This window comes from Caretta caretta, chromosome 1, assembly GCF_965140235.1.
Source record: "Caretta caretta isolate rCarCar2 chromosome 1, rCarCar1.hap1, whole genome shotgun sequence".
Taxonomy (NCBI): domain Eukaryota; kingdom Metazoa; phylum Chordata; order Testudines; family Cheloniidae; genus Caretta; species Caretta caretta.
The window spans coordinates 305,058,426-305,081,252 of record NC_134206.1 but is presented as its reverse complement, the minus strand read 5'-3'; the positions used below and the strand labels follow the sequence as shown (position 1 = coordinate 305,081,252).

General features: G+C 40.3%; 1 protein-coding gene and 1 long non-coding RNA gene across 16 annotated transcripts in view; one reads left to right on the top strand and one right to left on the bottom strand.

The window, feature by feature from the left end:
- FOXP2 (forkhead box P2) overlaps positions 1 to 13,753 on the bottom strand; it is a 557,106-nt gene extending 543,353 nt beyond the window's left edge. For 6 of the 15 annotated variants that reach the window (XM_048836113.2, XM_075124432.1, XM_048836112.2 and 3 more), the window contains exon 1: positions 11,979 to 12,303. The gene's annotated coding sequence lies outside the window, so the exon portion shown is untranslated. Of the gene's footprint in view, positions 1 to 11,978; positions 12,305 to 13,735 lie in introns of those variants that run through there. The other 9 variants (XM_048836121.2, XM_048836122.2, XM_075124435.1 and 6 more) reach the window with 5 other exon arrangements.
- Positions 13,754 to 14,612: 859 nt separating this feature from the next.
- LOC142070918 (uncharacterized) lies at positions 14,613 to 18,269 on the top strand. The gene is made up of 3 exons (XR_012666840.1): positions 14,613 to 14,699; positions 16,312 to 17,209; positions 17,395 to 18,269. It is a non-coding gene; the product is annotated as an uncharacterized LOC142070918 (long non-coding RNA).
- The last annotated feature ends 4,558 nt before the right edge of the window (positions 18,270 to 22,827 follow it).

The window sequence follows — 22,827 nt, the reverse complement described above, 5'->3', positions numbered from 1 at the left end:
AGATGTGAACTAGGAATAAAAGTGTGCAATTTAGAATTTTCCATCTTTAAATCCGTTATATTCCTGTATCTAAAGATCTTCAAAAGTCACTATTGGTTCACACTCATTTGTCAAGAACAGAACTAAGAAAAGACTTCTGGCAGTTTTTCAAAATTCTGCTTAAAATTTTAATTTTAGGTTACTGTGTTTGAAGCCTACTGAATACAAAATAATTGTGATTTTATCAGCTAGTCATATCTGATGCCTTGGTTTATATGAAGAGTAGTAAAACTTTTCTGAGACAATGATTTCCATTAGGTCATGGACTATTCATAAAATAATAATTGGAGAATAAAACAAATCTTTTCAATATGTTGCATTGCCTTAACAAACAAACACACAAAGCAGAGTGAGAACAAATTACATTCAGACACTACTAGAAATAAAACTTGGGGAGTTTAACATCACTCTACTTACTACTAATATATAAAACGCCCTGCACAAAGGTTGCCCCTAATTCCTAAACACATTAAAAACACTTAATATAATGCACATTTTACTGCAACACAAGAAAAGGTTCTCTCCCACAAATATCCTTATAAAGAAAGTATAATATCAGTCAAATGGATTTTTAAGAAAAGATCCAAGAAGCTATTTTAATCTGCAAATTATATTTCCAGTCTTCATCAGGGAGTTAACACAAGCCCCGGTGAGTGAAATCTATTATAAATCAAAACCCCTGAAGTACCTAAAATGGCACAAATAACAGAATCTTGTAGGGTTAAAGCTACTGCAGGGATTGAAAAGTTGACCAGATACCTACTAACCAGTCACAGACAAATATGGAACATTCTGGTCACAAGTAAGGTCTATAGACAACACCTCCAGTTCATCAGCTGCCGTGTAGCTTTCCAGAGTAGCAGCAGAGTAAAACCTTAGTTTCACTGCTACATACAGAGTTCTGAACAATAAAGGTGAAACTGGCCAGAGGCTCATTAGTTTCATTCTGCTGCTGCAAATAAATAGCAACTACAAAGTGCTTTGTCTGAAAAATAAATCCTGAGGAAACCACCTTGCTGAATAACACGGGATTTTATTTTTTTATCTGTCGCTGAAACATTCAACAGCTGTGTCAATTTCAACTGCAACAAAAATATTGTGCAACTGCAGAATACTTAGTTCTAATTATGGTAATATTGCAGTGATTTTATGAAAGATCTTATATTTGAATGGTTTATCCCAATTTTTTTCACACTCAAATTGGTTTAAATCTAAAGTAATTCCACTGAAGTAATTTTTGCTGATAATTCAATCTGCAACAAAAAAATTCTGCACAAAATGGTGCCCTATATAATGGTATTTTTCCCCTTCTGGTAATAATTTCCTCAGTTACAAAGAAGCCAGGAAGAGTCAATGGATATTGGAATATATTCATACAAACCACACTATAGTCATACAAACCACACTAAACAGTGCCATTAAAAGAATCTTAGGTTTTGATTTCAGTTATTTTGACTTATGGGCAAACTTATGGGCACCAATTTTAGAAGCCTGATAGAAATGCTTAGTTACTGGATGCCTACTATGATAGACAAATGATGTTAAAGTACCATTCTAATATATATCTAGTTATAGGAGGCTTATTTTTAAATATGACTTACTTTGCTTTTCCAACATATCTTTATTTAAAATGAGTACGTATAAGAACATTTTTTTAAAAAAGTATCTGTACTGTATACCCTGAAATCTACACCCCAGCAACTGATGTATCAGAATGCCCTAGTTGTTAATAATTCATTGATTGTGTAAATGGAAATGAACCCCTAAGTGTATTGAAATATGATGAAAAAGAAATTTCGACTCCTCTTCAGGAGCTACATCTTGGAAAACCATTCCAACAATCACTTGCTAGGACTCCCACAACACTTAGTCTAAGGTCCTATATTTTATGAAATAGTGAGAACAGTTCTCACTAGTTGTTTTAGGCTTTTTATGGGGTTTTTTTGCAGGTTTTTTTTTTTGCAGGGAGGGGGAGAGGTTAAGTAGGCATCAAGAGCATGCTTGGCACAGGAATATGTAGAGGGAGACAAGCAACTTTCTTTTGGATAAGCATGGGACATTCTGAAAGGTCAGCGTGACAAAAAGTCCTCAGCAAACTGAGGACTGACAAAAGGTCCTCAGCAAACAAAAGATACTTTCTGAGTATCAGCAGCACTTGCTTAGGACTTGATCCAAAACCCACTGAAGTAAATGAGAGTTTTTCCACCAACTTCAAATAGCTTTGGCTCAAGGTCTTAAAGTCCTTTTAATATAAGTATGTGGAAGAGCAAATTGAGGAAAGGAACAACTTAGATTTAGAAAGTAACCTTCCTTCTCACCCTAGACATTTATTTTTTTTTAAAGAAAAAAAAATCACAAAAACCACCATTAAGTTTTGCAGGGTTGGAAGTTTCTGCTCAAGAGAATCCCATTGCTGAAACATAAGAAGCTTTTTAGGTTGGAACCAAATGTTGCACGGCACTTTTTTTACTACACTATGCTCATCTATAGGGAATGTTCGGCCCCGCAGATTGAAGTACACCAAATCTACATAAAAAAGTTGGAAGCCTCATCTACACCTGTCTTAGATCATGCAAGTGTGTGGGTCAGCATCCCCCAGCATGTTTCTCTGTGCACGCCCATACAAAATACCAGCAGAGTCCCAAATCCATGGTGGGGGCTTTAGACAGCAACCACAGATTCTCCTCTCTGGACAATTTCTTCCCACTAATTTTGCTATTTCCCAGCCCCTCCGTATGTTTACTTTGAGGGCATGATCTGGATCCTGGTTATAAGAAATACTAAACACACATTTTTAAATAAACCACCTAGCAATTTTACAAGATATATATTTGTACTTGTTTAGATTTATTTTATGTCCTTTCCTGGGCAGCATTAACGTAGGATTTTCAGGAGCAAGTCAGCTACCATTTTATATGCTAAACAAACCTTTAACTGTTTTACAAGACATTAGTCACCTAAAGCAGAGTTGAACAACAAATATTTCTCAGCTAATTTTTCTCTCAATAAAACTTCATTCCTTTTGCTAAGCAGAAGAGTTTCCAAGGATTTATGACACTTTCTGTAAATCTTCTTGTGAGTTCGGTATATCTTTTGAACTACCATTTTAGCAGTTACCGTGTACTGAGCACATCATCACAATATTAAAAGTAATTTAAATTCATTCAGCACTGATAACAAATGAGTTTGAATGAATTTTCTAGGTGAAAGCATATCATGATCTTCAGCTAAGTAGCAGCCTTATATTTCTAAACTGTTAGCACCCATATACTCAGTTAATTGTTTTTCAGTTGACAGTTATCTTTACAATAAGCCTTCCAGTAGTCAATATCTTCTGTTACATTTACTGTGTTATGCACATTATCATCAGTATTTCTTTTCCTAATAGTATTCTCTCATTAAGTTTAAATATGTTGTTTTTACACAAAGATTATGAGAAATTATTGATACAACAGAAGAACAAACACTCCATCAGCTATGCATATCTCCGCAGTCTCTGCATACATGACTGATTTAGGTCTTTTGAACTTCCATTTTTAGGTCATGCGAATATTGTAAGTACTGTAATGAAACCACAACCCTGTCTGTGCTTTCTCACACAGCAGTGCCTTGAATCATAAATATTTCAATTACTTTTTTTCTTAACTCTAAAAAGATACTGGCTTGCATTTTCCGTAAACTCTTCACTTTAATTTTACCTCTTTTTATCTTCAAAAGAACGCTGTACCTCTTGTGTCACTTCAGGAAAGTGGTATTTAGATGTGCACTGAGAAAAATAAATAAATCAATCTTCACTTCAGCTACTACTAAGTACCTTTCAAAAGGCACATAAAGTCATTAATAAAATTTAAGCATTTAAGATATTAACTCAGAGGACTCTAGGAACTAATTCATCGCTGTTATAAGTAAACAACTCCAGTGAACTGGGTTCTACCTGCTCACATCAACAGAGATTTTGGCCCCCAGTTCATAAAATAAATATTTTATGCACATTGTACTTATACAAATCATTATTTCCTCACTTAGAAGTAGTCATGGTCAAAATCTGTCTCCTATGTAGTCACACACACAAGTTCTTAGATTTAAAAAATAAAATCACACCACCTTTATTTCTCTTCTGTACACCTGAAGTCCCTCTATTTTTTTCAACAACATTTACCCACCTCCTTGTTTTGCTATCTTGTGCCTTTGCCGGATTCTAAACAATCCTATGGGTTTTTTTGGCTCATTTCCACACACACTCCCCACCTCTTCCTTATTTTTGCCTTGTCACTTTCTCTTCCAAAGCTGTAGCAGCTTCCCAGAAATAACCATTTCCAATTTCCTCTGAATTATTTTTACATGTTAAAACTGTAATTTCCAATTTAATTATAAAACAATGAAATGTCATCTACAGGTTTTATTACAAATGTATTAAACATAACTTTTTTTTTTTTACGGTTTGAATCAAATTCCAGAAGAATGCAGTGAGACTTCTAAACTTTAATAATGATAGAAAGAAAAAGAAATAATTGAGATTAAACTTTGTTTATAGCTAGAATCAGGATTGACTGAATGACACAGATTAATGGGATACAGAGCATTTCACCTTTGGGACTTTGTTGTAGTCACCCTGATGTTGGATGGATTCAAAATCATCATCTGACAGCTCCTTAGCAATGTACTGTTTCTGAAATTTTTTGATAGCCTTTGGCCAGTTTTTAATGTAGTGTCTCTCAGCATCTGTATGCATAACTTGTTAGCAGCCTGTTAGTATGGAAACTGAACTGTCCCCTCACTCTTCCAGTTGGTCCCAATGCAGAAGCACAGCAGTATGGAAAGCCTGCATAGTCACTCTCCTTCCTTCTATGGATCAAGACCCCTGCTATCATTTTGGTAAAATTCATATATACTATTACTAAGTTCATTTTTAAAAATAAGAATGATTAAATACATATCTAGTAAGTGCATTTTTAAATATATTACACATTTTGTTTCAGATCACAATAAAGGATTCACTCGGACTTGAAATGTTGTTTAAAAAATTGGCAATTTTGGGCCCAATCCAGCAGAAAAATATCCAAAACTTTCTAGGCCTTAAGTCGCAGTATGCTAGTCTTTCCAGAATGAACTCCAGCCCACTGAGTGCCCAGAAAAGATGGACAAGCTCTGCATACTATATTTTTGGAGCTGCCAGGGTTAAAAAAGAGGAATGGGAAAAGAGAGGTGCTCATGGAAGCAAGTTCTTCCTTTCTCGCTCCCTGTCCTGGGACTGTGAAATGCTGGCAGATACGGAGAGTTACTCCTGAAATGACTGAATTCACTCAGCTATGCAGCATCAAAAAGGCTAGCATATGGATTTGCTTTAAAAGTATAATCATATATTAGATAACTCTCCCAACCCCACCTGCAGTATCAGCACTGACAGTCATGAAGAGCCGAGTATTTTCAGGCTATGCAACCACAAAGCTTCTTCAAATACTAAAGGGGTGCGCAAAGCATCATAGCTGAAGAACAGACTAATTTTCCTCTAATAATAGGAACAGCCTCCAAAAAACGCTGAGTAGTGGTGCATCAGAAATCATATAGGGCCCATGAAATTTAAATTACAGAATTGTCCACAAAGCACACAGAAATAAGAATAGCAACCAAATATATATTAAATAAATAAAATAAATAATACAAATAAATAAAAAGATCAGTCACGGTAAAAATGCTATAACGTCAGGTAAAATTTCAGTTAAAAATGTACTGTCTTCCTTTTAAAAAAAAAACAAAAACAAAAAAAACCTCCATAGATGTCATATACCTTTAACTGAAAGACTAGAACAAGTCTCATTCACATCATTCCACTCTCTCTAGTAATAGGATGCATATTATATAAAATCTGTGAAATTACCTTTTTTAAAAAACATCTTGAAATCATAGATTTCCAGTGGTATAAGGAAAATGTGTGCTTTCATCACAACAAAGTACAAGCCAAAATAAAAAGAATTATCTCAGGTTTACCATATAACATTTTAAAATATTGTAATTAAGGGCCCAATTATTGTAACCAAAGTCATGATGCTGCAAAGATTTAGCCATGCACTTAATTTTATGCAATTTGAATCGACCCACTGGTGTTAAATAGGACTACTAACAATGCATTAATTTAAGCAGGATCAGGGCCCAAACCTCCTCTTATTTAAATATTATGGACCTGATCTGCTGGAGTAACTCCACTGCAGTCAATGGGCAGATTCATCCCATGGACACAAAGGGAGAGGGGGAGGGGAAAGGGTAGTGTCAATCTTCCTGTACTCAAGGAGGCAGCTGTACCGTAGAAGAGTAAAATTCATCTCTCCCCACCCCAAGGAAGGGGTCTTTAAAAATCTGGTCAGAGTTGTAATTCAGGCCACTTTGGGGGCTGAACCAGCTGGTCTTGGAGTTCCCAGCAGTGAGGATTATGGGCAGTTTAAAAGGCTGTGGCCCTGGTCCAGGTGGAGTTATTGCTAATGACTCACCTAACTGGTTTTAGCCAAAATAAACTGAACCCAACTAAGTTGAACCCAACCCAAAGTAAGAGTAAAATCAGATCCAAAATCTTGAAAATGTGAAGAATTAAGTGTAATTTTCTGTAAAATAAGTTAAGTATAAATCACACTTTATAATCAAAACAGTATCCCTCTGGAATTATAAAATGTATTTAACTATAAATGTAACTGAAAATTAACAAAGCATACATGTAACTCTAATGCTTTAGGTTACAATAGGTGGCTTTATGTACAGAATCTGTTCCATTCAAGAGGGGTCCATTGATATTATTGTTGATGCAACAATTATCCTGCAATAAAAGGAAATACTATTTAACAACTCAAAAAAATCTGTTTCTCTCTTTTGTGCCCGCACACACAAACACGTAAAAGCACCCACTCAGACACTGTCACATAGTAAGTCACTGTGCTCTAGAAACTCTGATGTCAGCACATCTTCATTGCTCCTGATGCACCAGGAAATTAATTAAAGTGTGTGATTATTAGCAATGGTTAGCTATGCTAGTACAACTGCAGCTAAGCATTGTGCCATTAAATGGACTGAAAGGCCATACTCAAGGCACATTTAGAGTATGGTAGACAGAATCCAAGGGAAATAGCTCTGGCTTCTACAATATGCTTTACCAACCTATATATGTCTGTGTGCACGCACGTATATATACACAGCACTCGGACTCTGTGTGTGTGAGAGAAGAGAAACACTCTCAGGCTTTATCCTAGTTAAAGAAAAGGCACTATCATCGCAAACACCAGCAACCAAAAGAAAAAAGAAAAAGAAAACGAAAAGAGAAAAACCAATCAGTCTGCATGTATTCGTATACCCATCCCTGGAACCACTTTGCTATTTATTAAAAAGGACTTACAACATAGGTTGATACAATTTGTTCAATATTTTTGTTTAAAATGCCTTAGAACAGGAATTCAAAGCATTTTGCTAAATGGATTCAAACACTGTCTAGTTTCACCACAACATCTGTACATAATTTGGTACCTACTGCTTAAATGTTATTTTGGAACATCAACCAAACTACACCTTGGTGTACCTAGAGATGCCCTACCTGTAGACTACAAAGAGTCAGAGACTACTTTCACCTTCTTCAGAGGTAAGAGCACACAAAGGTTATCACTGCCTATTTTACATCTGGTCTCTCTCCCTTCTAACTAAAAGAGTCCTGCACTTAAAAATGCAGACCTAACAAAAATGAATAAAGGAGAGAAGCAAAAACTAATACACATCTACATCAATAAACATCTGTGTCTGATAGAAAGTAAAATCACATAAAAAGTTTATTCCAAAGTGAAATGTTACTAACCAATTGAGAATATTAAAAAGGTGGCTATTATTCCTAGCTTTCTGAGGTTGATCTAGAAGTTTTTAAAGTGTACATTTAAATTTAAAAAAAAAAAAACCTTACCAATTCTAATAAGAAAATAAGCACTTCCTACCTGCTAGGCTCAAATATGAGGAAAACCCCAAAAATGAACAGTCTTAATATATATTTCTGGAATCTATAGACTATGCTGGATTAATAAATTTAGCATAAATAACTTTTTTCTATAAACTGGGTCTTTCTAGTGTCAATACTTTAAATAGTATAGGAAAATATCAAGTCAAAATGGGACAGAGGAAATTTGGGTCAAAAATTAAGGGTGTCCCTTCTATAAAGGGATAGTTGTGAGCTATGTTGCGGTCATTAAGAAAAAAAATAGGTAATTGACATTATTTCTAGCACCACTGTCCCAAAGTTTAAAAAGAGTAATCAGTTTGAGTGTACCAAGAATTAGCATTCGATTTTTGTAATGAGGTTGATAGTATTTGAGTTTAACTGTGATTTACAATTTTCTCCACTAACAATCATCCCATGAGTACTTCTTAGTAACCTGTGTCCTAAATCACTTTCAGTTCATTCACGTAAATGACCTCTCCATGATTTAACTCACAGAGGAACAACATGAAGACTCACATCACTCTTTCTATTTCGCACCACTACTAAAATTAAACTGCTCCAACACATGTCTAGTAAAAACTCTGAAGGAAAGGGACAAAATAATACATTGCATTTAACAAGCATTAATAAATAATCTTCACGCCTGTGAAATAAGCAGGTAGGTGGCATTACGCTAATTTTGCAGATGAGCAACAGACAAAGAGGCTACGTTAACATTCCCAAACCCACATAGCAAATCACTGGCAGCACTGGGATCAGAACACAAGACCAGATTCTGCTAGACCAGAATGCCACGTGCCCATGCAACGCTGAACCAGATATATAGCCTCAAAATGTGAACAGCAGCTTTTAGTTCACTTAAAATCAGTCCTGAAAACAAGCTGAAAGTGACATAAAGTAAATGTTGTGATTACAGTTTTGTCACTTAAGAACATACCGCTTTTCTAACTGATAAATCCATCATATAACTTATTTCAATGCATTTTAACTGTAGAAATTCATTTAAACTGTATAAACAAAAGAATTTTATGTTCTAAAATTTCAATATTTGAAGGCTATGAAACCTGGACATGAGTACAGTTGTGCACATTAGCTCTAGGACAAACATAATATTATCCATTTATTAATTGAAATATGTAGCTCTTATGCAGCACTTTTGATCTTATAGGCACACTATAAACATTAACTTGGTTGGTGTTTAAAGGCTCTCTGGTAATTTTATACAACTTTTCAAATAGTAGTAAGGCACAAACAAGATTTTCTTCCTTAAATGATGCACAAACCTTACCAAAACAAATTAAGATTTCTGGGACAAAATTAAGAACCACTGGTGTTAAACCAAAAAAACCTCAAGTGTGTTTAAATTTGTCATTGGCCTGCAACAGTTCAAGCTTATTAACCAGCATTAAAGCCGAATGTAATGGGAGGCCTCGTTTCAAGCAACTACTGGCTGGTTGAATATTACCAAAAATTGATTACAGTAGCAGATTATGCATCACTTTAGATGTTAATAAATTGACTGGCATTCAAATAAATTGTTTTTCAAAATATGTATAATAATCTGAAACCCTCTTCCCTTCCCTCAAGTGTTTACTGGTTTAAGTAGTTAGCTAAATAATTTAAATGCATATGATTTATACCTGATTCATATGGATTTAGTGCAGCATCAAAGAATCAGGTTTAATAAGTAACCCTTATTTTCTTCATAGCAACATTACTACGAACAGTATCTTTTCTCTGACAGATTTAATTTACTTAGTACAGAAAAAACAAGAACAGCAGCTAAAGCTCTTAAAGTTTATTTTTAACTTTATTTTTCACAAGCTAACATGATACTCTCATGCAGTATGCAACTTCCCAGCTTCAAAATTTTAATCAAGTTACCAAGGGCCTGATCCAAAGCCCACTAAAGTCAATCAAAAGACTCCCATTTATTACTTCAGTAAGCTTTAAATCAGGCCCTAAAGCAGCAAGGGGCTGCGATAAAACCCATTTGGAAAGTGAGTGTCACTGCTTAAATATTTTTTAAAGGCTCTTAAAAATGGAAATGCTCCCCAACTCTACGTTACTGCATGTTCTGGCTTCTGTGGCTCAACTTGCACTCTCTTCTTCTAGACAGAGTTGATGCTAACTTTAAAATAGTCAGTTTAGGTATGTTTTTAGAAAGAACACTTCACTGGCACTCTGTCTTGTGCAGGTACTGCCATCTGTTATACATATATTATATATATATATTTTCCCCAATATACAGACTATAACTCTCTCAACCCCTGATCCAATTGTCTCTGTCCTCTCCTCTCCATAGAAGTTCAGTGCAGAAAGCTCACCAATGTAATCAAGGGCTACCCTGGTAAACTAGCTCAGAATCTCCAAAAGTTTGTCTCTTGAGTCAGTTACTAGAACCCTGACACAAATTTAACAGATGAACAGAGGAACAGAACAAAATTGTCTTTATCATTGTAGTTTAAATCTGTGGCAAATTGACTGCTGCAGGTTTTAAACTAACTTAGATCCTGAGCTGTATTTTGCATTCAGTTTTTCAGAAAGATCTCATCTCATGTTTACTTTCATCCATATGCTCAAAAGAATTTTTAGCTGTGGGAAAGCCCAGAAAACTTGTGCAAAAAGGAGTTAGTTTTCTTTTTTCTTCCCCTTCCTGTCCTTACACTCATAACTTTAAAAAAATAAAGCCCAACATGCCTTACAACCATTTACCTACTAGATCTCAAAGTCCTCAGAATTAAACTTTCACAAGTTTCTAGGTCTCTGAGTACTCCTGAATTTCAAGAGTGAATTTCAGGAGAATGCTCCCACAACAAACTATGAACTGTGCCTCAGGAATTTCATAGCTCTAACGTATTATTTATTAATCTATTGTTTTAGGCTAACATGTTTTGTTGTTGTTCAAGGTTAACACTAATCCGCCAAGCACATTCAAAAGGCATTGCGAAGGTAGAGGAGGAGGAGGAGGAGACCCAAGAGCGGCAGCGGTAACTGTTTGTGCAGGGAAGATCAATGAGATGCAATAACTCGCCCTGGCCAGAGAGAGTGGATGGCGAACACCTTCCTCAAACACAGCACGTGCAGCTAGTGGGAAGAGGGCTCAGTTCATAGTGCTGGATCTGGCTGAATGCAGGATCAATGTCATAGCTGGTCCCTCCTCCCCCCTTTGCACGCTGCACCTATGGACAGAGAGAGAGCCTGAAAGGTGTTTCTCTCTCACACACATAGAGATCTCAAAAAGGAGAAACGTGACATGTTTCTTTACCAGGATATACATGCTTCCATAATTTTCCAAAGCCAAAAGGAAAGGGGAGACCAACAAGCCCCCTCCCCACTTTGAAATATCGCCCCCAAAACCTTCCCAGGATGAAGGGAGGATATTTCATTGTAACACATTTTCTTTATTGTCCATCCAAACTGAAAGTTGTGGTGGGACATGTGAAAAGAAAACTCCAGCCTGCAATAGGCGCTTCTAAAATAAAGCCGAAGTTTGGTAGCTTGCAGCACTATTTCCGAAGTACGAAATTAACTGATGAGCACCAATTTGATCATTCAAAGTTTGCGTGTTTCAAACGATAGATGCTATAGCCGGGAGGGCTAAGGGGTGTGAAGTAAACACTTGGGTGTCTGCATCGCACTTTTGAAACGTGTTCGCTCTATTAAGGCAAAATTTAAGACACATTTCAAACTCGAATGCATGGAAACATAAGCGCATACCAAGTAGCCCCCTCCCCCATCTCACAACTCTCCCCCCAACCCTCCCCCCCGTTACAATATTTTAAAGGGACAAGTGGTACCAGACGCCAAGAAGAAATCTGACACATGTCACATTTGTACCCACCATGCTTAGAGCTGCGGGAGCTAAACTTTCTTGCAGCAGCAAGTAAAGGGGGGGGGGGGGAGAGAGAGAAGGGGAGAATGAAAGTAACAAGTCAAAGAAGAGACTTGGGGAGGGAGGGGGAATGAAACTTACCAAGAGGAGACACTGTGTAGAGCGTCCCGATGAGCTGCCACCGAGAGAGGAGCTGAACTAGCCCCCCGCCCCACCCCCCACAAACCCACATATACAAAGTCTTTGCAGGAGGACCGGCGGCTGCTGCCGGGACGCGCGAGCAGAGACACAGGAGGTGAGGGGAGGATTAGACTGCAACAACAAGCAGCAGCATCAATAAATGGGCTGGATATTCCTCCGCAGGCGCCGCTGGGGCTCTGAGCCCCCGGGCAGGGGCAGCGGCAGAGGCAGGCTGGGGAGCAGCAGCCCCAGCGCAGTGTCTCGCGCTTTCTCGGAGGCTCGCGCTGTCTCTCGCGCGCTCCCTCCCCCCCCCCCCCCCGTGTGTGTGTGTGTGTGTGTGTGTGTGTGGGTCTGGCTCTGTGCGAAGCCTGTGTGTGTTTTGCTGGGAATGCAAAAAAAAAAAAAAAGTGCCCCCACCGACTCCTCTTTGTGGGAAGGGGAGTGAGGAGGGAGCGCGCTCACATGATCGCAGTGGCCTGTACAGGAGTGGTACTGATGCGCGGGGGAGGGGGGGTTGCAACAACAAAAAAGTGCAGAGGGACCAGCTTGGCAGTGCCCCCGCTGCTGCTCTCCTTCCTTCCCCGGCGCCTCCCTCCAGGGCAGGGAGACTCCCTCGCGGAGCAGGATATTGTTAGGATTCGCTGTAAAGCGTCCTGCTTGACGTCAAGTCCACCTGCTATGTCAACAAACCAGGGGAGAAGTTGTTTGCTCTCTTCCCCCCCCCCCATCTGCCCCCCCCCCCACCCCTCCGCCAGTTAGACACAACGAGTTTAACAGACCGGGAGGAAACAAAGCCTGGTGTTGTGCGGGCAGTGCCGAGGGCTGGAGCTTTCTCGGCAGTCCTTGAAGAGCCGCCCGCCTGCAAAGGCAGAGCCGCTGGCCAAGGGAGCGGGGGACTCCGGCGGCTGTGAAGGGCAAAGCGCCTTGAAGGGCTCCCGAGAAAGCGGGGCGGCTGGGTAGGGGGGACTGGGCAGGACTTTGGTGGGAGTTACAGCAGGGGGACGAGTCTCCCCACACCTCGCGCAGAGTTTTGGGACTTCGGGTGCAGAGAACACTTGGCTTTGTCATCACCGTGTAAACTCCCCGCCGCCCTAGCAGGGGGAACCTAGGCTGGCTGCGAAGAAACGCGCGGGCTCAACTCCGGCCTCTTTGGCACACAAGCCCCTGCCGCTCCGGGAGGTGCGGCGGGAGAAGGTGACCGCTGAGCAGAGCGCGACCCGCGCGGGTGTGCGCCCTCTCCCCCCAAGCGGTGTCGCTTCACGCGCCGCACGGGGTGTTGCCGAGGCAGGTTGAGCTGCAGCCCGCGCACGCTGCAGGCTGGCTTCCTGGGCGCCCCTTGGTCTTGCTCGTTCCCCAGTGCGCAGACGGGGTGGAGGCGGCCGCAGGAGTAGCTGGGCGAAGCGAGCGGCGGCGCCCGGGCCGGAGGCGCTAGCTCTCTGCCCTACGCTCTCCCAGCAAGGAGCAGCCCCGCTTCTCCCCTCTGCTCCAACGCTCACGGCGCCCTTTGCACTAGCAGCAGGGCCGCAGTCGCTTTAATTTCCTCTCGCTCAGCAGCAACCTCCTCGCTCTCTAGCACCATTGCTGCCCCCCAGCCTGTGGGCTGATGTCCTAGGGCCACACTTTGTGGGGGAGGGCACGGCCCCAAACGGTTTCATGGCTCGGTGCTGGGAAGCCCCCACCCCAGTAGCATGCAAGGGAAACCAGCTGCTAACTCTAACCTTTCGGCTGGCAACAATGATAAGTGAAGAGGCTGCGTTGACTTCTGTATGTGAGCGCCGCAAAGCACGTGCCTGGCCCTTTCCCTGAGCCGAGACACACAAGAGCCGTTGCTATTTACACACCCGACCCTCGCCTTTTAAACTCATCACCAGGCTCAGCAAAACTTCAGGCTTCTCCCGCTCTCTGTAAACACGCATCACGGCTCCTGCTGAAATCCTTTTAATTAACAAGCACTAGAGCCACAGAAAGCAGAAACAGGAGAAATGTATCCTCTCCTGGGCTTCTAATGCTTAGACTTTTCCTCTTTTCTGTATCATTTGATCGCACACATTAAATGTTATGGCAGGGTTCCTGGGTAAACACTGGAGCAAGGTAAATCCGAAATAGAAGAGTGCAATGTGTGTGGGTTTTAGTGAGAACTCAACTAATGAAAGCGCACCAACCTCGACCCTACACTTTTCATGTAATTTTGAATTTAAAAGGCTCTTCTGTATTCATTGAAGACCTGAATCAAAAGTGATTGTCACTCAGAATTAACATAAACTGGATTAAAATAAAAACCTTCTCTCGTTGGTATACTGAGCAAATTGAAAGATTAGCTGGTTGCCTCGCCGTGCGTTGGGCTTATGAATTAATGTTGCAGAGTGCTCAGAAACTGACAGGGTTGTGCGTGTTTTTTTAAAGGGAGATTTCTCACCCATACTTCTGCTTGCCTTTCTCTTTCTCGCTTGCTTTTAAGTGAAACGGGGAGGAATGTAGCTAGCGCGGGGGTGGAGTTAGGATAAACTTTTACATCTCGCTGAGCTTCCCGGAAAGACTGCGGGGGGTGAGGTGGAGGCGGGGGGCTCGCGAAAGAATCGCTCACACTTCGGCAAAGGTTGCAGTTCTCCGAGGTGTAATCGCTCCTGTCTGTGAAAGCTGCGAGTGCCAATAAAATGCAAAGAGTAAAACCTGCGTGCGCGGGTAAGATGGGAGGGTGCGTGGGGCGGAGGGGACGACAGAAAGGCAGCTCTTTTGCTGCAGTTGGTAATTTGCAGTGGATGGCTGAAAAAGTGGGATCAGATCCCTGCCGGCCCCCCACCCGGCCGCCGCCGCGTGTGTAGGAGAAAGGGAGAGGTATAGACTACAGGTTTGGATGGGAGCTCAGCTTTCTACTCCTCAGATTCCTAACTCTCAGCCAATGGGGTTGGATCGGGTTCGAGAGGTGAAAGTTCAGCCCAAGGGCACACGCGCTCGCTGCTGTTGCCTGCCACTGCCAAAGGAAGAGGGTGGTTGCTGATGGGTGGCCATAAAATATATTTATTTGCTCCATACAACTGTTATCTCCTCCCCCCCCCCCAGCCCCTTTATCGCAGAGTTACCAGGAAAGCCTGCGTGCTTTATTTCACATTAGTTTGTTAGTGGACGCGCTGCGAGTAGCTTTAATTGCACGCGTCCCGCTGCCAAGAGACCCCAGCCCTCCAGAACAAAGTTTCTGGGAACACCTGACTTCTGAAGCCCCGACAACGACGAACGCTCTCGTTCTCCAGACAACTCTCGAGAGCCTTCCAACGAAATAACACACCGTGAAGGAGAGCAGCAAACGTGCTCCTAGGATGCAGCCTGTGAGGGCTGAAAGGGCACAAGTACAGCACCCTCCCCACTTCTCTGTCCCCCCTGGCTGGCCAAAGGCAGGCAGGAAAACACGATCTTAGCGAAAGTTGACTTTGCCCGAAAGTCTGTCACTGAGCGTGTCAAAACACAGTTGCAGAGAGAAATGCTTTGCCACGGGATTGTTTGAAAGAGGATCCATACGACAAACAAAAACAGAGGAATGGTTCTCGCTGGCGCCCAGCCAGCGGTCAAGTTCGTTTCACGTGTTTCCCTGCCAGCGCTTCTTGCCTGAAAGTGAGAAACCTGAGCGGACTGACCCCCCGGAAAGGAAAGGGAAGGAAAATCCATCCAAGATACTAAGTATCTCCTTCTATCCAGACCTGTCCCAAGTCTCACCCCTTTGGAATGAGACTCCTCGTTTTGTATTAGTTTTTAGGCGGTATTTACACTCCCTTCCCTATGATGGACTGAGCTCTGTTTCAAGACGGTTTTAAATCTCACTATTCTACTTCAAATTGTCACCGTCTGACAGCCTCTTTCTAGTGGGTAATAATACATGAGGGTACAATACAACGCTCAGCTGCTTAAATTGTTTAGCATTATTAGTGTCTGAATGGCGTGTAAGTCTTTATAAAAAAACAGAGCTAAGCAGACACACTTTTCAGTTTTTTAAGCGATGCGATTATTAAGGCTTAAAATTATAACTTGGCTTTCTAATGAAAAAGGCTAATACGTTGTATTTGTTCCTGTTTACGGTTTGAGATTTCATCTGCACAGTTGCAATGTATTTCTCTCTTCAAATAAACCACTTTCAAACGTCTTTCTTTCATTAATTTAATGTATTTTTCCTTGCAACTGGCAGATAGGTGAATATCAGATTGCCATGTTCCATTATGATTGTTTATAAAGGGAACAGGAAAACAATAAACAGGCTGCTCTTCTAAATGGGTTTATTCTCTCCCCACCCCACCCATTGTTCCAGAGACAGTTCGGGAAGAGGGGAAAAAACCACAGTTTTAAACCGAAGTCAAATAAAGGAGAATCTATATTATAACATCAAAGCGAATGGACAAGTTGCAAAATTGGTGGAGTTACACCACCATCTGTCGTTAAGTCTCGGGACTACAAAACTTTGGACTTATAATAAATCTTAATGAGAACTGGCATTCCCCGTCAGTCTCCTAGAAATTATGCACCATTTTAGAATCGGTTTTCTGGTATTGTTCATCTAACAACAGTTTGAATCTGATAAGTGAACGTGTGTAGGTTTCAGGTGCCTATTATGAAGCATATGTTCATTGCCAGTTATCGTTACTTCTTTCTAAAAAAAGAAAGGAGTATTTTCCACGAGTGATGGCCTCCAAACAATGCCTTTCAAAATGGACAATCATCCAGACTTAGAGATATGTCCTCTAAGCCTACTGTAACTGCTTTTATGAAAAAATGAGGCTCCAGCAGCTAGACTAGCCACCAAGTGTATGAATTAGTTCATCCCATCATGCAACCCTGTTCCCTGCTGTGCTGGTTGAAGTATGTGTAAATCTGCTATATTCTAGGCTAGGGTTCCAGTGGAGAGGTGTATGTAAAAATAAATACATTGAAATAATACCTGAAGATGCAGTAAGATTAACGAACCTGGACATAACAGGAAGGGCTGAAACCCAGTGCTGTGGAAACTATTGTTACATGAAACCGGCCAATGATTTGATGCTACTGAATACAGATGTCACCATCAAGGTTCTCTATCAAGCTCCAGATCTTTTTAGGTCTGTCAGTAAGTCCTTAAATTACAAAGTTCCCATTTACCATAATTATTGGCAAAAAAGAGGACCTAGTTCCTTTAGTATCTTCTGATGCAGGGGTATTTTGTAATTCAAAAGGTATATTCGCAAAAAGAAAAGGAGTACTTGTGGCACCTTAGAGACTAACCAATTTATTTGAGCATGAGCTTTCGTGAGCTGCTCACGAAAGCTCATGCTCAAATAAATTGGTTAGTCTCTAAGGTGCCACAAGTACTCCTTTTCTTTTTGCGAATACAGACTAACACGGCTGTTCCTCTGAAAAGGTATATTACTACTCAAGGGAAGGTAGAAGAGAACATTTGAGTAGAGGCCAAAGTAGTACTTAAAACAAACTACAGCGAAAACTTACAATCAATTTATCACAGTTGCTATTTTTCCATCTGCCTTAAGATAGGAAGTGGTGAGCCAAGAATGGCAATCTGTATCCAGAGCATGTTAATAGACAGAGTAAAATCAACCGCAGAATTTAAGTTTGTGTTTCTCCAACTGTGGAAAGTCTCAGCCCAATGCCGTGTATTCAGCCTGACATTTTGCAGGTGTACATCATGCTTATACTGCAATTAGTTTTAGCTACCTTCAGGGTGCTTTGGATTCTTTTAAGTGAGTATGACAGTTTAATAGATTCATGTAAATCCTGTTTCCCAATCTAGTTTCTTGACACACCGCTAAAGTAAGTTTACAGTATGTCTGGGATAAATGTTGATGCTTAGTGTGATGGTTTCATTTTCAGCTTGACGTCTCCAAAAACAGTCAGTTTCATCGAGAGACTCCCATTTTTTGTGAAACATTATCTTGGAGAGAAATATTTTAAGCATGCCTTTCTGCACCACATTATTTACCAATGTTCAGAAACAATCGCATTTGATACCTTCACCACAATCAACTGAGCTCTTCGGGGTTAGTATCAAAATCTAAGATTTCTGAATGGGCCAGAGAGATGTTTGACGCTCAACTGAACACAGGAGATCCAGTAATATTTGCTCCAACTAGCCCGACCAAAATGATAAATTATAGGTCCTATTGGCACATCTGGCAAAAACTTGGATGTCTAACAATTAACTTTTTCAGTATTTGTATTTTTTGTAATTCTAGGTCTGTCTTAATATGATTTCATTTTGACATAAAGGCAGCAACCAAATTGCTAACCAAATAATTAGTATTGCTGGGGGGGGGGGGGAAACACCCTCACACACATGGACAATAGATAGTTTGATCAAACCTGTCATCAAGGAGCAATACTTTTACCTGTAGGGACAAAGTACTAGAAAGGATGCTTTCTGGAATAATTCTACATTGGCGAGGAATAGATTAATGTAAAACTTCAAATTCTAATTTCTGTGATTCTATTCCTAGGAGATTTTATTTAGGGAGATGACACAAGTCAGGTTCAAAACTTAGACTGCTGGATGAACTGGAAAAGCACAAGAACGTGTATCAATGCATTTTGCGTGTACATGTCAAAATTTTAAATCTACAATGGTTTCCAGATTTTTCCTCCCTTGTGTGACCAAAATTGACAAACTTAGCCATTTTGTGATTTCAGGTAAATGTCCTGGGCCACAAACGTTAGGTAGTTGTGTACAAGAAAGCTTTACTTTAGTCAAAGACAGGAGAACTTTGAAAGCTGCTAAACTTTCAATGAATTCCCACAGTAAAGCCCAGGGCCACCCTACCAAACCTGTACAAACTAAGTAGCTTTACACACATGAATAATCCATTCAATTCATGCAAAGTTAAGTGTTGACAGGATTGGGGAGGAACTCTATGTACTTATAGGTACCACCAATGTATCTGATTCACATGTAAACTTAGGGAGAAGGACTTCTGATGCCAAGGGCGAGTTTTACATATTTTCAACTTCAGAGTTTTTTGTTTGTTTTTTTAAGAGAAAACGAGCCCTGAACTTTCTTCCGGAATTATGAGGAGGATAGTGTTTGATAAAGAGTATGCAATCTGAAATTATTTTAATGTAATCCTTGTGTGATGTTGTCTGATTAAAACATGACCATGTAGATCTAGTTATGATTATGCTATTTGTATGCATGTACCATTTTGGTATTTGAAGTTATGACTGTCGGCTCTATACCTGTATTTCAAAATGTTTGCTCCTGGGTAGTACCCACAGGGTAGTTAGCGAGCACATCTTGGAGGGATTATTCAAACTTTAGTGGCCCATCAAAAGAACACTGAGCTCACAGTAGAAGATTCCAACCTTCTCTGAATAGACTTTCCTGTGAACATGCTGTTTGAGGTATATAATGGCTTCTACTGTATCTAAGTGGAATCGTGCATGGACATGTGACTTGCCTATGTGACTCCAAACTCCATCTTTTACCTCTAATTTTCCACTAGCTGTGCTTAGGGCTTTTTGGAAACAATGGGTTTCCCTCCATGTGGCAGAAGCTATAAAAGGCCCTGGAAACACCTCCATTTTGCCTCTTTCCTGCTCAAACCTCTGGACTATGAGCTTATGCTAATGGGAGCATTCTAACCAATGGACTAAGGACCTTCCAATGATTTGGAAGCAGCCAGAGACTTGATTTAAAACAGCAGTTTATTCCATCACTGCTACAAGCCTGAACCAAGAACTTTGCATTTATTGTATGTATTTGATTCCTTTAATTCTCTCACCTTTTTTTCCCCTTTTTCTTTCTTTTTATGAATAAACCTTTAGATTTTAGATACTAAAGGACTGGCAACAGTGTGATTTTTGGGTAAAATCTAATTTGTCTATTGACCTGGGTGTGTGGCTGGTCCTTTGGGATCAGAAGAACCTTTTATTTGATGAAACTGGTTTTAAAGAACCACTCATCTTTAAGTCTAGTGTCTGGGTGTTGTACCCAGGACTGGAATACCTAAGGAAACTGCTTTCCTGACTTCTTGTTAGCCAGTGTGGTGAGACAGAAGCTTACTTTTGTTGCTGGTTCGGTATATCTTATGGAAGAATAACTGTTAGTTTTGGGGTGTATGTGCCCTATTTCTAAGCAGTTTGTTCTGAATTTGGTATTCTCAGTTGTGACCCATGGAGGCATGGTTACACCTTGTTCTTCCTCAGTTTCTTTATGTTCAGATATTTGCAGTTCTTTCACTTTGATTCAAGCTGCTTTTGTTGTTCCTGAAGCTTCATCACAGCAGAATTCATTTGTAGAAACTAGAAGAACTTCTCCACTGTGACTGATGGGAATCTCTGCTCCTTTCTCTCTCTTTATTCACTGTATTGTTTTTCTCCATCTCCCCACACCTGTATGCAGCTGTAATCTCTGCAGAAGTGACTTTGCTACAGGCTGTGCTCCACCAACAGGTGTTGCCTCCAGGAAAGCTGCTTCAGGGTCAAAGAGATGGGACAGGTGAGGGAGTAAATGAGTAGGCACCTGCAGGTTAAGGAAGGCTCAGCAGACCATATTTTGGCCACCTGTGGAGTAAAACTTCATCTCATGTGAAAACTCAGCTGCCAGAACCTTTTAAGGATAGGAAGGGGAGCAGAAGGAAGCCTTACATTTGACTTTCATGAAAGATAATGGAGCAGCTACTTCTTTAATTAATTGGGCTCAGCCCTAAACATGATTCCAACACTGATTTTAAAATACTATCAAGAGAGCCAAAGTTATCTCCTTGTACTTTCCTGTTAAATAGAGAAGAATTATATTTAGGGGAAGTCATTCTGAAAATGAATTGCAGAGGTTTCAAAAAATTGATTTGCTTTAGAATATTACACCATATATGTTGCCAGTACCTAGTCACAGACTACATTAAAGATGAAAAGCTAGGTCCAGTTTCATGGCCTCTGCCAATTTTTCACAACATTCCAGGCATTTTAGAATTTTTTTCCCCACCATCAGGGATATGGGGCTCTTAAGAAACTATCTCTATACAAAAAGAAAAGGAGTACTTGTGGCACCTTAGAGACTAACCAATTTATTTGAGCATGAGCTTTCGTGAGCTACAGCTCACTTCCGATGAAGTGAGCTGTAGCTCATGAAAGCTCATGCTCAAATAAATTGGTTAGTCTCTAAGGTGCCACAAGTACTCCTTTTCTTTTTGCGAATACAGACTAACACAGCTGCTACTCTGAAACCTATCTCTATACAGGGCATAGAAAATAAACATACCACCCACAAACACTTGGGTCAAATTTATGAGTTTCAGAAGTAAACTGAAAAGAGACCATGAATGTTATTAACATGATCAGACACATGAGTATTACACCAGTCAAATACTAAATAAACAAGCCCTATTTTTGTAGAAGCTTTATGTAAGAGGGCTGCAGTGACTCAGTCACAGAATTTGTATCTTTAGAGAAATACCATCTTTAGATTTGAATTGCACACTTATGCCACCAGAGCAGAAACAGAACTTGCCAAACAAGCTAACATTGAAATAGAGTCAGAAAAGCAACTGTTTGAATACTACCTTCTTACTCAACATATTTCTCATTGAGGGGATTGTTTGCCCCCCCCCTTTTTTTTGGTAGTCAATTTGCATTTAAACAACAAACAGAGACAGCTTTTTTACTGTTATGGAGTATATAGAGCCAAAAGAGCTAAAAGAGCCAGAGTGCAATTCTGCCTCAAGCACAATCAACAAATTCGGAAGTTGTAGCAAGTTCTATATCATGTTAGTCTTTACCCTGTTGTTCAATGAGCAATACAGTATAAAGAAATAAGCAGCTCAGAAAAAACACACTTTCTAGGATAGACAGACAATGCATAAAAAGAGCAGGTTCCATCTAAAGTCTTAAGGATTCCTAACAAAGTCAGGTGACTGATGATTTTATATTTGATCATAAAAAGAAAAAAATAACTATTACAAGAAATGCGTCTTACTCACAGCAGCCTAATTTTGGGGAATGGACTTCACTTCTTTTCACAATGACAAACAACTACCTTTAGACACCAGCTAAATCCTCTTTATAATACTCAGTTCCTACTTCCTCTCTTTGTCCAGTCATCACTTAGTTGGCTGCAGAGTTCCATTTTCCCAAATGAGAGTCTCCAACTGAGGCTTGACCTATCACATGCTAGAGTTTTAACTCTTTACCTGCTTAAACAAAATAAACTTCCTTAACTTAGTCCAGGTGCCTGATGATTTCTTGCACAAGGTCTATACACCCTGTCACAATGCATTTACCAGAATTATTTATTCTTTGTTCCTAACAATTAAGAAAACTATGGTAAAAATGTTAATAATATGAGAATCAGAGGTTTTTTAATCAACAAAACAGTCCTCTGTCCATGTGCTCCCTCGGGGCCAGCTTTTCAAAAGAAGTCACCCCCACTTTCGGAGCTAAAATAAGTGGCCAGATTTTCAAAAGTGTTCAGCACACCTTTTGAAAATTTGGCCATGTCACAATGGGAGTTTTTGGGTCTTGAAAATCTGGCCTTTATTTAGTTGCCTAAGTGGGAACAGAACTGAAAGTCTGGTCCCAATTATGCATGCTGAGTACTTGAAACTTCGGCTTTGAACTCTATTGAAAATCTAGCTCTACAGCACCATTGCTGGAACACAAGAATGCAAAAGAGCCTCTATTTTGTGCCTATCCTGACTGTTCACAGAATAAAGGGAAAGGAGTAAGGGCAGATTCACAAAGGTACTTAGGTGCTAAACTCTGGACTTAGGCACCTAAATCCCTGTTTTGGCTCCACTGTGATCCACAGAACTCTCATCAACCCCTGTACATGCCTAAGCTTGGTGAGCAC